At 56.0% G+C, this 15,855-nt stretch overlaps 1 protein-coding gene across 3 annotated transcripts in view; it reads right to left on the bottom strand.

Moving 5' to 3' along the window:
• Positions 1-13,670, bottom strand: part of CTBP2 (C-terminal binding protein 2) — a 161,669-nt gene extending 147,999 nt beyond the window's left edge. The window contains exons 1-2 of one of the 3 annotated variants that reach the window (XM_086681123.1): positions 13,479-13,670; positions 12,953-13,164 (exon numbers count right to left, since the gene is read on the bottom strand). The gene's annotated coding sequence lies outside the window, so the exon portion shown is untranslated. Of the gene's footprint in view, positions 1-121; positions 530-12,477; positions 12,785-12,952; positions 13,165-13,478 lie in introns of those variants that run through there. The other 2 variants (XM_086681124.1, XM_086681125.1) reach the window with 2 other exon arrangements.
• Between the last annotated feature and the right edge of the window lie 2,185 nt (positions 13,671-15,855).

Below are 15,855 nucleotides of genomic sequence, written 5' to 3' on the forward strand. Positions count from 1 at the left end.
GCGCAAGGAAACCTGTTCCAATGCGGACATGCCCACTGGGAGCAAAAGTGGCTGATCTGTCTTATTTTGTAGAAATGCCTACAATGTGTCAGGCCTGTTCTAAGCACTTTGTAATTCTTACGCGAATTTTAGATTCAGAAAAGGAAGCCCTCTCCAAGGCCTCAGTAAATCCCAAATGCAGTCCAGCAACTTTTCCAACTTCCTTTGCCACACTTTTCTCGAACAGTCTGTCCGGTCCGATGCCTCTTCTCCATCTGTGAGCAGGAATCTACCTGGTTGCCTCTTGCAAGGTCTGTGAGGCCACAGGCGGCCTTCCTTGGGCCCCTCGTCAGTCTGGGAAGGAAGACATTCACAGTCTCTCCGTGGGACCTCTCCTCTCCCTCGCCAAAGTCAACACACAGAGAACACAGGTCACCCAGTGCTCCAAAGTGGGCTGCTGGGATGGCGCAGGGCAAAGCTTTTGGATCTGACCCTGGAGCCTCGCCCAATAATCACCAGGATGTAAAACTCCCAGCCATGGGGAAGGGCCAAAAAGTGGTCCCTGCACTGGCCCCACCCCTTTCCCCACTAACCCAGACAAGGCTAGTCACCGCCGCCCACCCCCCGCCCCCCTCCCCCGCCCGCCTGCACACCCCCGGCCCCACACGATGAAAGGAATTACAAAAACCAAAACAAAACCCAACTTTTTAATCTCCCTTGGGGAGAAACATTTTCAAGAACGAGAGTTATACTTGCAAAGTGCGTTTCAAGTGGTTTTGCTGAGCTGGGGTAGGGGTTGCGGGGGACCTCGAAGATCTCAGGCCTGTGCGAGACACACACTAAGAACATGACCCAAACAAGGGCCAGTCACAAGCCTCTCCCTCCATGCCCCCGGGACACAGGGGCCTCAAATAAGGCAAAGCTCACAATTATCACAAAGAAAACTCACATCCTGTGGAACCGCTTTCTCTGCCCACTCCTTGGAGCACATCTGGCCAGTTTAGGAAGGGAAAAAAAAATTACCCACGGTTCAAAGTCCTCCTTAAATACTCAGGAAGACATCATTACAGATAGAATTCCAACTTTAACTCTGAAATCTCCTGGCTTTTGTCAGCTGAAGCCACATTCTTAATCCCAGGCTCAGTGGAGAGATGAGAAGAAAGGATGTGTGTTTAAAAAAAATAAAAATCCGCAGCCCTGACTGAGGAGCAATGAGCATCTTGGAGGAAAAGAACGATAAACAGAAGTCTGCGGAGAGGCCAAGGCAGAGAAAAATCGGGTCTCAGAAACTCGGGGTGTGCTCACCAGGGCACCAATACGGGCAGGCGGCGGGGGGCGGGGGGCACTCATCAGATCGCCCTCCTCGTGTCCTGCTGGAGGGGCCTTTCTGCAGAGCCAGGGATCCCTGGCAGAACAGGACAGGGGACACAGACCTTCTACACCACAGATCCAAAGGCCGGTTCTGAGGCCACCTGCGACCCCCGGCTCCCATCAAAAACCTTGCAAGCAAAGGCTGACAGATCCGAGGACGTCCCCGCGTGTCTGTGCACAGATGCCTTAAGACCCACTCTCCAGGCAGCGTGGGCCGGGAGGAAGCTTCTCTCTTCTCCTGCCCCACAGGAGCCTACCACACACCAGTCTTCTGCAGGCGGGGGAGCACGATGGAGATCTGCAGTTTGCAAACCGCACAGGGGACTTCAAAGAGAGAGAATACACACCATTACCTAAGCTGGAGCTGAGCCAGCACACCGGGGCTCACCCCTCTCCCCTTCCCCCGTCCCTCAGCCATCCAAAGGCCGAATGAGAGGGGGTGTATGTACGCCGAGCCCCCCGACCACCCGCACGCCCCACTGCGGCCTTGGGGCACCAGCAAAGACATCAGGGAACTCCCAAGCACACACGTGTTCACGAAAGGAACAGCAGCACTGCGGGGCAGGAAGGGAATCTTGTAAGTAAAGGAAAGCCTGTTTTTCAGGAAAATCTCCACCTCGTGGGGACCTTTCCCTAAAGGAAGCCAAGGTCAGGGCTCTCGCGTCACCTGCTCTGGGTGCCTTTCAGGTGAGTTAATCACCCAAGCAGGCTCCTCTCCAGATCTCGGGACACACCCAGCCTTGTGCCTTTCCCTTTCAATTCTCTGATCGACTCTCTGAAAAGAAAGCTGCTCCTTTTGTTCAGGAGGATGAATTCAAATTCCTTTCTAAGGCCAACACAAACGCAGGGCAGCAACCCAAAGGAGGTTTACCCAGCAGAATCAAGTTTCTGGCCGGTTTTTACAGGAATGGTGCAAACAGCCCATTCCAATTAGGTGAAATCCTCCCCACATTCCCAGTCTCTTTTCCCAGATTCCCCCGTGTCGAACATAGGAATCAACTCCTATTGTAAGGAGTGCATAATGAATCGTGGTGAAGAGAGCAGCAGCCAGAGTGAGGGAAGGGGGCATCCCACCCACCTCCAGCCCCTCCCTTAGAAAGGGGCACACACCAGGAAGAAGAGGGGCCAGTCTTAAAAAGAAAAAAAAAAACTAAGATCACTACCCTAGCCCACAAACTTGGAAATTTGAGTCTGATAAAGTGATACCTGGCCACCAAATCCAATGTTACCGCACACCACACACACACAAAAACCCTGAGCACTGTGAAAGCTACCCACATAATCCCTGTGTGTGTGTGTGTGTGTGTGTGTGTGTGTGTGTGTGTGTGTGTTGGAGGGGGAGAGGGTGGTTACATCAGACACTCAGATGGAAGCAAAGGGGAAAATGAGGTCAAGAGCACAGGAGGGGTCTAATTTGGCTAGTGTGGCAAAGCCATCCCCAACTGTACCCAAATCCCAATCAAAACCTGAAAGTCTCAACCCATCAGAAAGACCAGCTCTAGACGGACTGGGAACTAAGTAAACTTCCGGTTACCTGAGTTACTTAACCTTCCCGACCCTCAGTTTCTTCACTGGTAAGACAGCGACCACCATCACCGCTACCTCGAAGAGGGTATGAGGGTAACTGAAAGAACGTGGCTAGAGCAGCAGAACTGTGCCTGGCTCTTGAGGTCCTTCCGGAGGTCTGTCCTCCGCCTGGGCAGAGAGTCTGTGATCCAGAGGGACGGACCTCTCCCCACGCATCCAACGGGAGCCCCTGTCTGCTGGGGCCTGCCTGAGGCTTCTCAACAGGAGCCATGCTGTTCATTAACCCAGAAGAGTGTAGGGAATTTAAAACAGGCCTGGTCCAGGAAACCATCTAGAAATTCCTCCTTGGCATTAGATCGTGAGATCCTAACAAAAGATCAGTGATCAAAGACGGAAATGAAAACAAGCCAGATTTTCCATAGCCCCATGTGACCTGGAAGTCAACCCTGGAGAAAGAGGATGGTTTCTGAGAAGCCATTTGAATCCCGGGGAGAACATGCCACATTTTTGGGGTAAGCCTGGAATTTTCACCTCCCCTCTGCTCTCAGGGTGACCCGTGAGGCTCAAACGGTAGGCAGGGTTCCTCCTCTGCCAGGGAATCCGGCTCGAACCCCACTGCCAACGGACTGGTTCAAATCCCAGCTCTGCTACTTGGGGTGGGGGGGATGGGCAAATCACCCCAGCGCTTCCTGGGCCGGCCACCACCCCACCTCACCGTGAAAATCAAGTGCAACATGGACCAAGGGAGGGGCTGGCAAAGATACTAAGATACTAATTGCTCAAAAAATGGTAGTTATTCTGTTACCTTAACCAAAACACGAGTACTACCTAAAAGGCCTGGGTGGATCGGGGTATCAAATTAAGCCCGCAACGACAGCGAGAGAAAAACACACAGAAATTCCTCCACCAAGGAGAAGACGGGCGCAACGCGGCAAAGCCCCCGATGGTCACGACTCTACGCTCGCCGGCCCGCCAGGCCGCCCGCGTTGGGGAAGAGCCGCGGAGAGTGAATCGGCGTGAGGTCGCCGGTTCTGGAGGTGGACGGTGAGGAAGGCCCGGGGAGCCCTCGCAGCTTCCAGGCGCACCCACGACCGCGCCGTCGCTAGCCCGAGAACACCCAGGCTGTGGACGGGGGCAAGGGAAGCGGCGGCCCCCGCACCGCCCTGGGGACGGGAGGCCAAGCCGGCCACGTCGTGAGGATGCGGCCGTTTACCGTCTGCTCCATCCGCGATCACTGGGGGGGTGGGGTGGCTCCGGCACGGGGTCCAGCGAGGTTTCTGGTTCAGCTCCGGGCCTCGGGCGCGGGTTCGGGGCCCCCCTCCGGGTCCCGCGGGGTCTCGTGGCTCTCTCCCCGTCCAGCCCCGGGACCTGGAGGGGCGCGGCCAACCCGGCGGGTGTGCCGGACCCCCGCCGCCCGGGGTCGAGCCCCGCACAATGGCCGGGGAGCTGGGGGCAGGAAGGAGGAAGTGGGCACCGGGGGGCAGGGGCCATTTCTAGCACCTCTGGACCACTTCCCCCAAGCGGGAAACGGCTGCCATTTACAAGTGAAAAGACCAGCGCCTGGGGAGGGGTGCTTCCGGCGGCGTCAAGGTGGGGGGGCGGGGAGAGGACAGGTATGCGAGCCCCCCGAGGGGGAGGGGAGGGACCGACGCGGACGAGGGCCGGCGGGGGGGCGGAGACTCAGGTGCCCCCCGCCGGGAGCCCGCAGGCCCGCGGGCCCCAGGTCTGGAGGTCCTGGCACCCCGGACCCGCAGACGCCGGCAGGACAGGGCACCCCGGCCGTCCGCGCGCCCGCGGGGAGGCGCGGCCAGGCCCCGCCCCCTCCAGGTAGAGCGCGGCCAGGTTCGGCGGCCGGCCTTGGCCGGGGCCCCACTTCGCCCTCCCGGCCTCCGAAGGTCAAGCAGGAGACCGGAAGTCGCCCGGCGGTCAGTCTGGACGGATCGTCGGGGTTCCCGGGGCCCCCAAACCCGCGCGTTACGGCGAGAGACCGACGCCAGCCTCTTTACGAGTTGGGGGAGGCGAGTCACTGTTCCTCCGTCGCGTAAAATAGGAATGGTTCTGTTTACCTGGCCCGCAGGAGCGTCGTGAAGATTAATGACTGTGAAATGTTTTTAAGATCAAAAACATTCTGAGATTTTACTTGTAGGCACTTATATGTGCATATTGATATCTGTGCAGCAAAACGCACTCTTTATTCATTGCCCTCCTGGAGTGACTTCTAGCCCATAACCAGAAAGCGCTGAGAAAGAGAAGGTACGTCCCTGAGTGCTCCTGGATAGACACGTCCTTCCCACTTGGCATCCACGCTGGGCCTCCCGCTCCATCCAGTCCCTGATGGGCGGATGGCGCAATCGACCAGCGGTGCAGACCACAGTTCCACGTCTGGAGAAGGCACAGAAGAAAACTTGACAAATACTTGTCACCCCCACCGGGAAGAAAATGCAGCATCCCTCCCCAAGCCCACCCAGTTCATTAGGGCAAGTACCCCCCAGGTGAAGGCTGCCCTCGTGGTCTCCGGTGCTTGGAAAGCCTTGCCCCACCTATCCCCAAAACTGCACGCAGTGGTCAGCCAAGCTCGGCCCATGCAGCCCGCCGGGCCTGGCAGCTTCTGCAGCAAGGCTTCCCTAGCATCACCAGGACTCCAACCCTCCCAGCAAAGCAAGCCCATGTGAACAAGGGAGGCTGTCCTCCCCACCCCCCACCCCCACCCCCACCGTGCAGAACACTCCCAGTCCCCTCAACCATTCCAGGCCAGGGTGTTAAGAACCCCCCCCCCCAAAACCCTCCCTGCTGGCTCACTGGGCTCCCCACCATCCACATGAGCATCTGGGCACTACCCCTACCCCGCCCCCAACGCCCACCTGAACGCACACTGACTGTGATTGAACTGTGTCTGTGCTTCTAGGCCTCCCCCACTAAAGCCATCCATCAGCAAAAGAATAAAGTCCCAGGCAGAGTTCATTCAACAGGAAAGGTGCACAAACCCTTCCTGGCCTCACGCCCCCTGCAGCCAAGGAACTTCACGGGCTCTTCCTCCCTCCCCCCCACCCCCCCAATCCTGGGGCAGGTACAATAATACCACTTCCAGGTTGATTTGGGTCATTGACACCAATCAACTGGCTGTTTGCTAGGCCTTAACAATTAGGTAGGCTTTTTAAATTGCCATACTTGGTGGGGGGAAATCCCACTAGGCCAGAGGAGTTGACCTCTGTGGTCTTGGTCTAGGGTTCCTTCCAAAGAAACTTCCTGGGATTCCTTGACTCCATAATGAAGTTTTTGTTTGTCCTGGGCTCGGACAGATTGCTGGAGGCCAGACTTCAGGCACGGCTGGAGCACAGCAGCGAGTTTACAATCCCTTGGCTAGCCCCCACGCTGCAGGAAGATCCACTGGCCCGCCATCTATGTTCCACATCTTCTAAGAAGTCCCTTCCAAGTCCCTGCCACAACGTAAGCTGGGATGAGGGACAGAAATATTGCCACCATCTCCAATCAATCTTCAGGCCAGTAACAGTTGTCTTTCAAGTCATAAGTAAGGATTTGTGTTACTGCAAAAAGCACATTTCTGCTGATCAATATAGATCGTTTTTGAAGGGAGTTAAAGCAACAACACGAAGGGGGTGTGTGTGTGTGTGTTTGGGTTTTTTGTTTGTTTGTTTTTGCATTTTACGAATGGGGAAGATTTTAAGAACTACAAGGATGAAGAGCACTGCCCTCCCCCACCTCCACTCCCCACCCCCAGACTTCTCTGGACCTCCAGAAAACCACCACCAAAGACCTGCCCACCAAGTTCAGACAACAGCAGCTAGTGAGGATTAACGTCCTCTAAACACCAACGGGAGAAATAATGGCTCTGTTACTATCTAGGATAGAAGTCACAGTTCTCCATAAAGTCAAAAGCCATCACTTGCCCCATGAATAAGGACCCAACCGTTGTATCAGAATTTTGGTGAACATGAAGCCAACTTGAGGCAACCATCTGTTAAATTCAGTTACCGAAACAGTTCAGGTAGATCATCTGTCAAGCATTCACTCAAGGAGGGACAGGCTAAGATACACATGGGAAGGTCAGCTGGCCCCTAAGTTCTAACCAAGTATATACCTTGATAAAATCAGAACAGGCATCAGCCCCCAGCGGTGGTCAATGTCTACGCGGATTCCCCGTGGGGGAGGGGACACAGAGAAAGGGCACAGGATAATGCCTGCCATTTCAACTACAGATTTGGCTCCCTTCTGCAACCCCAGCTCCCACATGGAAGCAGGAGACCTTTGTGAATGGGGAGGGAAGATACAATACAGAGGGGCGTTCTCAGAAATGGCAGCAGCTGTACAGGCAAACCCACAGACCCAACACTCACTCACTTTAGCTGTACTTTCCAAACACTACAAATAGTGTAAAAACGACTTCAGCGCGAGGAGTAATAAAAAAATAAACACAACAGCTTCCTGCCACTTACAATGTCTCAATTTCTGGTTAAGGGGTGAAAAGATTCCTCAAAAATTGCGCTCAAGGGAGAAAAAGTTTGTTTTTCCACACTCTGCTTTGAAGTACGCTTCTATCTGCTTTTACAATCTTGACACACACACACAAAGATCACGGAGAAGAGAGCACAAAGTTCCCCAGCAGTCCAGAAAAGACCATCTTCTAAGAAAACTCCGCAAAGGGAGTAAACCAGCGGCCCAGATTTCCATGCCAGGCAAAGACAGATGACTGTGCCTCTCTGGTTCCCATCCTGCTGGCCGCTCCTGAAGTTTCTGTATTCTCGGGCAGTTGGAAGAATGAAGGCCCAAAGTGCCCCTTGGCTTCCATGGTCAACATTCCACACGAACAATGGCCTAGCTCTGTCCCTATTGTACATTCTGTATTCATTTGTGAACCCCCCCCCCTTTTTTTGCACAATGTGCAAAGTCCTTCTTTTCACTGGGAAGTCCTGAATGCCCAAGTGCAGCCATAAACTCAGGCTTTAAACATCAATAATGATAGCTAAAAGCAAACTACAGATTCTGCCCAAACATTAATTTGTGAGTATCATTCGAGTCACATTGATGGCTTCTGGATACCATCCATTAAATCATGATCAAAAGAAACCACTGAACACCTTGAACATGGTTCTGAAGGTTTTAGCAATTATTAAGTATAATTTTCCAAATCCAGAGATAGGATTTAAAACACACACACACACACACACACACACACACACACACACAACCCTTTCATTCGTCTTTGATATATATTCCATCAAACACAGACTTGAAAAAAAAAATTAACTTCCAAAGATTGTACGTGGGGAGAAGCCTTGCTTGCACCCTCCATCCTTTCCCGGGGTGCTGTGGCTTTAACTTCAGCGGTGTGAATTAGGACATGCTCACCAGCTGTAAGGGAGAAAACTGATATCTGCCCAGGCAGCACAGCCTCGGCACGTATCCATTCCAGCATTTCCATGTGCCTACTAGAAGTCATCATAGTCCACAGGAGCATGCCCCAGCGTCACAGGAAGATCTTGAAGGAGTAAGGCCCCCCGATATTTCACTATAAGGTGCCGCTCTTCCAAGGGTCAAACTGCACTCCCACGTTTTAATTACTACAGAAATGGGTTCCAGCCTCTGTAATGGAACGACCGGCCAGACAGTGGAAACAGTGCCTGGGTCGTGCCCTGCCCAACAGACACACTTCCTTTTCTGATCGTGTATTTTATGAATATATATACCTGTATCTATCATTTGTGGCCTGTACCAGGGACTTGGGACACTTAGCCCACTGCTTGTCACTGACACAAAGATTATGCAGAGGGACCCAGGCGGCACTCACATACGTTATGACAGTCCTTCTGTACTGAAATGACAGTGGTAAAAAAAAAATGACAACTGGGGTGGCCATTCCACCGTTGCTATAAACTCTTTGACTTTTTTCCATTTAGGGAAAAGCATTAAATGCAAAGGGGGGTGATTCGCGACGGAAAAGGACTGTGAGCAAATGGCATGCGGGGGGCTGGATCTCAAGGAGGGGCTGTTCCCGAGATGGAGGCTCTTTTTGTCTTTCATCAGTGAATCTCAAGGATTTCACATGGTGTGAGCCATGCGGAGCTCCCTTTGCTTTAGTATTTAAAATTTTTTTTTTTTTTTAACGTTTATTTATTTTTTTGGGACAGAGAGAGACAGAGCATGAACGGGGGAGGGGCAGAGAGAGAGGGAGACACAGAATCGGAAACAGGCTCCAGGCTCCGAGCCATCAGCCCAGAGCCCGACGCGGGGCTCGAACTCACGGACCGCGAGATCGTGACCTGGCTGAAGTCGGATGCTTAACCGACTGCGCCACCCAGGCGCCCCCTTTGCTTTAGTATTTAAACAGTTGGCAACAATATCCTTTTCCAACCCAGAGCACTGCTTGTTCGGTACCTATTTTCTTTACTCATCATTTATTGACCTTGTAGCTGGCTACTCAGGACGCTGCAAGAGTTGCAGGTTGATTTTGTAGTTTTGTTTGTTGTGGTGGTGGCTGTCGGTTTCATCTCTCTTCAAAACACGTTTCAGACTTAAAAATACAGTTTCTTTTCAGAGTTTGAAAAGTCAAGAGTAAAGCTATCGATTATTCCCTGAAAGGGCAACTGATTGGCTGGTTAATAATTATACAGATAGCCAAGTTTTCCTGTTTCATCTTGTGTACACGACCAGATTAACAATGCCAAGGAAAGCAAACTCTGCAGGGACAGGAACAGGTGTGCCCTGAGTCTTAAAAGGCCAAAATATCTCACAAAGTATGTCACTGGTGTATTTTTACAACGAGCGCGGTGTTTTTAAGCAGCCGGACTTTTGTACTTTCTCAACCTGAAGAAGACACTTGGCAAATATTTCTTCCTTGACTTGATGACTAAGTCCCAGACATAAGTTGCAACTTGTGCCTAGCAAAGAAATACATTTTAGGGACAAAGAGGTATTTTTAAAAATCACGGTTGAGAAAAGGTAATTCACCTTGCCCCTCCCCCAGGAAAACACCCATTCAAGGGCCAATTTCAAAAGATCCCAAGTGAAGTCGTAAATAACACAGGGCTTGGAGCTCAACTACACAGCCACCCACCCCTCCACTCAGCCTTATTAAGGTACACTTAGAAACGAGGGAGACGTCTTCCTCCCCCTTAGCTGTATCTTCCCAAACAGGAAAAGGGATTAAACAAAAAAAGCACCTTGTCAGGTTCAAAACAAGCTCCAAGGCCAAGATTTTAAAATTCCCTCTAATAACTGCTTTCTACAGGGACAAACTGGGGTCCCCTACCCCGGGGGCACAGAAAACCAATCAGTGCCATAAATTCCTTTTGCCTTCAACCCTCACTCCCTCGTACTGGGGGCAGAGTGGGGGGAGGGGGTGACCTGACATCAACACTTACACTAAACCCCTCAACGCTCTACAGAAATATGCTGGCTTATTTCCTTTGTTTGGTCCTGTTATACTTGATCAAGTGTGAACGATTAAACTGGCTTCATTAAAGGCAAGTGCATTCACGGCTAACATACAACTTCAATGGCAACTGTAAGCATATTTTGCAAGAAAGAGGGCCTGCTTTTTTGCCTGAAACCTACCACCTCATTAACTTTTCTTTTGGGGGCAATAAAAAGGGCACGAGGGTTTTTTGTTGTTGTTGTTTGTTTTTTGTTGTTGTTGTTGTTGTTTTACAGGAGAGTGTCACAGCAGTTCAGGAATCTGATGGCAGACAAAAGCATTTTTGGTGTTTCAACTCTAGGACATAGTCCCCCGTTACTTAAAAAAAAAAAAAAAAAAGAAAAAAATGTTTCAATATTAAAGCCGCTCTGACTTAAAGTGTTTAATTAGCATTTTGAATATCACTTTATAATTGCTGTAAGAAGTACTCTTTGAAATCGAATGATTATAGACACGCGATCCTTTAAAGTACCATTACTTCAAAATGTAAAGGATTTATTTAAAAAAATTTTTTCAAAACACAGGAATTCTCCGAAGTACACGAAAACTAACTAGTTCTACTCTGGGAGCCCTAGAGGCAGAAAGAACAGCAGTCTTAGGGACTGAACACGAGGTAATTTTTAAACTTGTCTTTGAACCCAAGCACTTAGTAGAGAATCTTCTTTCAAAGAGTAGTAAGAGTCTAATCTATTTCGCCAAAGTCGGGAGGCAGAATCACTTTGTAAACTAACCAAAATATACGTCCCCTCCAAATTATCCATGTCAGATAAAAATATACCAGTCTCTAGAATATCCAACAGAATTGCAAATAAGGCACTTAGCATTTTAAATTCCCAATGCATATTTATAGAATACAATTCTCTTGTCTACCCTTCAAGCCACTCACATCTGACTCTCTAAGAACTTAACCTGATCTCCAATCTTTAAAGAAAAAAGGTGGGAAAAAATCCAGAAAGATCTGTTTACCCTGGAGAGGGCAAGTGAGCCCGGCCTGACGACGTAGGCCACTGCCAGCAGCCTCCACCCCAAGGACGCAGAGCGAGCGGGGATTTCTACGAAAAATTCCTCCTTTCCCCTGCAAAACACTAAACATGGGGACCCCTGGAGCCAACTGCCGCTTGGGGCTGCCTCCGGAAAAAGTACTCGGGGTCGGGAGAAGGGGGCACCCCACACACTCGCGCGCACACGCACACTCCGTGTCCGTGACCATCCGCCGCGGCCGAGCCACCCGAGGGTGTGTGTGCGCGCGTGTGCGTCTCGCCACGGCCAGCGGTGACCGAGCCGAGCTCCGGGGCCCGCGGCCTCCGAGCACCAGGACGCTGCGTGGGCTGCGGGCAACCAGCTACGCCACCCGGCCTCCCGCTGGAGAAAGGCCCAGGCGCGCCCCGGCTCCTGCGCGTCTCTGCCCAACTTGCCCCGGAGCGCTGGGCAGAGCGGGAGGGAGAGAAAGAAAGGCGCTTCCCCTCGGCCGCGCGGGTCAGTCCTGCGCCGCCGAGGACGAGGAGGAAGAGGCGACCGCGGCGGCCCGGCAGTCGCTGCGCAGCACCCGGTCCCCGCCGCCCGGGGCGCGCCCTCGCCAGCCCCTCCTGCGAAACTTTTTCCTTTTGGTTCGCCCCACCCGAAAAGTGCAGCCCGGGAGGGGGAGGCGGGCGGACCGGGCTCGCAGCAGGCGGCGGCGGCGGGCGAGGAGGAAGTGGTGCCCGCGGGAGCGCGGACGGGCAGAGGAAATGCCCGGCCCGCTCGGCCCCCGCCCGCGCCCGCCGCCCGGCCAGCCCCGAGCCCCCGCCCCGCTGCGACTTTGGCGGGCCGAGCCCGGCGCGGCAGTGGCGGCGGCGGCGGCGGCAGATGTGGCCCGGCTGCCCGGAGGAGCCAACAATGCGGGGCCGGCAAAACAAAAGGGTTCCACTTCGCCTCCTTTCCCTTCTTTCACTTGCGCTCCCGGGGCGCCGCGCGGGATCCCCGGCCAGCAGGGGCCGCTCCCCTGGGGGCCCCGAGCCGCGCGCGCCCCGGTTTCCCCGCGGACCCCCGCTCTACCGCCCGCCCCCGCCCCGCAAAGCGTAAGGCCCCGCGCGCTCGGACTCCCGGTCCCGGGGGATCCGGCCGTATTGTCCCCGCGGCGCGCCGCGCGCTCGGCCTGGGTCGCGGGCGGCCCCCGCGCGCGCACCCACCGGCCTCGGGGAGCAGGAGCCGGGGGCGCCTAGGAAACCGTCGCCGAGACGCCGCCGCCGCCGCCGCCGCCGCTGCCCTCCGGACGCCGCCGCGCTCGGGATTTCTTTTTTCTTTTTTTTTTTTTTTTTTCCAATCCTGATGGGAAGGAAGGTGACCGCCTACTTCGCATTCATCAACTCTCATCACAACAACAAAAATCCTGGCGCAAACGGCAGCCGGCGGGCGCGATCGGCGGCGGGGGGCGGCAGGCAGGGACCTCCAGGCCGGCTCCCACCCCCGGGCGCCGAGCGGGGACACGGGGGCGCAGACCAAAGATGTCCTCGGATGCCGGCTCCGTGTCCTTCGCCCTCCTCCTCCTCCTCCCCCCCCACCCCCCAGTGGCGCAGTGAGGCGCGGGCGCGGCGCCCCCAGCCCGCGGCCGCAGGTGAGGCGGGGGCGGCAGCGGTCCCAGCCCTCCCCCGGGGCCCCGCTTACCTCGTCCCGGGCCGCCGGCGTCCACGGCGAAGGGCGCCCACCCGGGAGGCGGCGGCGGCGGCGGCGGCGGCGGCTCCCGCCCCTCCCACCCCACCCGGCGGCGGTGGCGGTGGCGGCGGCTGTGCGGCCCCCCCCTCAGCGCGGCATGGCTCCCGGCTCGGTCCCTCGCTCCTCGGGCCGCCGCCGGCTTCTCTGGGCCGCTCCCGGGCCACCTTAAAATGACACACGCACACAGAGACACACACACAAAAACTTAATCTCTCCAGCTCCCCGCCCCTCCCCCTCCCGCCCTTCCCTCCCCTCCCTTCCCTGTCTCTCCCCTCCCCTCCCCACCCTACCCCTCCCCTTCCCTTCCTCCTCCTCCCCTCGCCGCCGAGCCTCTTCCTACTTCCCCACCCACCCCACCCCCTTCCTCCGCCCACCCGGCTCCCGATGCTCCCCACCCCAGTCCCAGCCCCGCGCCCGCTCGCCGGGAGGGGGCTGCGCTGGGGGTCCCCGGCCCGCGCTCGCCCCGCGCCGCGCTCACCCCCAAGAGGATGCTAATTCCAACTTGGATCGGGGGAGGGAGCGTCCTGGATGCCGAGCGCCTCCCGGCTATTTGCTCTTCTTTATTTGTTTTCTCCTCCCGGGAAGGAGGAGGAAAACGGAGAGAAAGGGAAAGGGAAAGAAGCGGCGCCGGCCGCGTCTCCCGGTGCCCGCCGGCTGCGCAGGAGCGAGGCGGGAGGCGAGGTGAGGGTCGCCGCTCGCTCACTCCTCGCTCCTTTTTTTTTTTTTTTTCTTTTTTTTTTTTTTTTTTTTTTTTTGGGCAAAGGCGGGGTCTCTCTTTGCAAACCAATGACACAACCCCACATGGGCCGGCCTCGCCCCCTACAGATACTCCTCACTACAAATCGGCTCTCTCGGGGGATTAGTGGCTCCGCGAAAGTGCACACAGGCGCGGCGGGAGGGCGAGGGGGCCGGGCGCGGCGGGCACTCCCCGGCCCGGCCCCGCCCGGGAGGCCCTGGCGAAGCCCTGGGGCCTCGGCGGCGGGGGCGGGGGTCCCGCCGCGACGGCCGGGAGTCCGGCCCTCCCCTCTGCTCTCCTTCCTCCTCCGCCCCTTCCACGTGGGGCCCCGGGCGGCCGGCCACGTGGGGGGACGCGAGCCCAGGCCGGCCTGGGCGCAGCGCCCCGGGGTGGCCCTGGCCCCATCGGGTCCCCGCCTGGCCCGCGGCGCCGACCTGCCCCCTTCCCGGCCCCGCGGCTCCAACTTCCTCCTGGGCCCCGCGCCGGCTGCTTCTGCCTCCTCAGGCCCGCGGGGTCAGGCGCGGGCCGGCCACAGGGGGCACTTGCGCTCCCCAAATCCGGATCCGGGAGACCGTGCCCGCGCCTCGCCGGAGAGGCAGTGGGTGCGCGGGAGGGGCCCTGTGTGCTGGAACTTGCAGCGGTTGTGTTCCCTACACGAAGCAAAACATTTTTTACACATTAAAAAAAAAAAATGTTCCTTCCTGTTGCCTGGATCTTGCCTGGGCTATTTTTAAAGCCTCGCTTTGGGTGGGAGCTCCCGGCCTCGCGGGACGGAGACGCTCTGCGGCCTTGGGGGGGGGGAGGGGGTAGGGGGGGTAGGAGGCGCGCGAGACGCCCCGACGCCGCGAGGTTAGACTCTGGACACCGAACCCGGGGATCAGGCCGCGCGCCGGCCGCACGTAGATTAAATTCAAGGCCCGTGACCCGCGGGATTGGAACCCGGTTTGCGAAGGGGGTCGGCGGCTTCGGGTTGGAACGGATCGTCCCCCTGCGCCCCAGAGCCCCTCAGACTCTTCCTTCCCGGAGGCCGCCGCGCGCTGTCCAAGAAGCTCCCCGTGGAGGCTGAATTGAGCCCCGGGGTCGATGTTTTAAAACTATATTGAGATGTTACGAACTGGATTGAGATGTTGAGCAGGAAAGGCAGGAGGAGAGGGGTGTGAGGTCGGGCCTTTGCAGGCCGCAGGCGAGGCCATTCTGGGAGCCCAGTCGCTCGGTTTGGCCCCTGGCGTCCCGGGAGAGCGCCACACCCCACGAAGCGAAGGAAACTCGAGGTAAAGCCCGAGGCCGGGAGCAGGGCCACGGCGCCGCAGAAACCTTTTCCGCGTCCCCGAGAGAGCTGCCCGAGGCCTGTCCATCTATTCACATTTTTAAAACCCCTGCTTCGGCCCGCAGCAGGGGGTGGGTGCCCACGGCTGGTTTGCTAAAGTGCACCCAGATGTGGCTTGTGCCACCGGCCGTGCGGGGGGGGGGGGGGGGGCCTTGACTCCCGATGATTGTTTCATCATCAAACAATAAGGTCTTTAAAACTCGGTGAAAGACCTCCCAGATGGGGAGCCGGCCTTTCACACCCGCTGGCTCGGTAACGAAGATGTCCGATGCGCGTTTATTACACGGCGCGAATAGGCCTCGCCCAGGCCAGCCACCGTGGCTCCTCAGTCCGCAGTTCAGGCAAAAAAAAAAAAAAAAAAAAACCCTCCCAGACGTGCACTCCCGGTTGTCTCCATCTTCTGGCGACCCCAGGTCGTCACAAACATGGTCGGTCGGGGCCTTCCTCTAGAGGCTCAGCGGCTTCGCCTCAAGGTCATGGGGCCTAGCAGAGTTCTTGACCATCCGACCAGCCCTCCGCCAGGCTCCTGGGCCGTCGGGAGGTGATTTTGTTTCTTAGGCATAAACTGTAAAGAACCATAACTAAAGATTTTCAGCTAGCTTATTTCACAGATGATCCTTGGTTCTGAGTGGCCCTCTGTTCTCACCCAGAAACCACAAAAAGTCAGCTGGTTTTTCGTATCACTTGTTCAACTTTATTGTCTTAACAGGAGTTCGACCTAATTTAGGAATTCGACCTCACTCTCCTTGTTTTGAGAATGTTTAAAAAGAAGGCATCAGGGGCGCCTGGGTG

Source organism: Puma concolor, chromosome D2 (genome assembly GCF_028749965.1).
Source record: "Puma concolor isolate L17-30 chromosome D2, mPumCon1.1.hap2, whole genome shotgun sequence".
Classification (NCBI taxonomy): domain Eukaryota; kingdom Metazoa; phylum Chordata; class Mammalia; order Carnivora; family Felidae; genus Puma; species Puma concolor.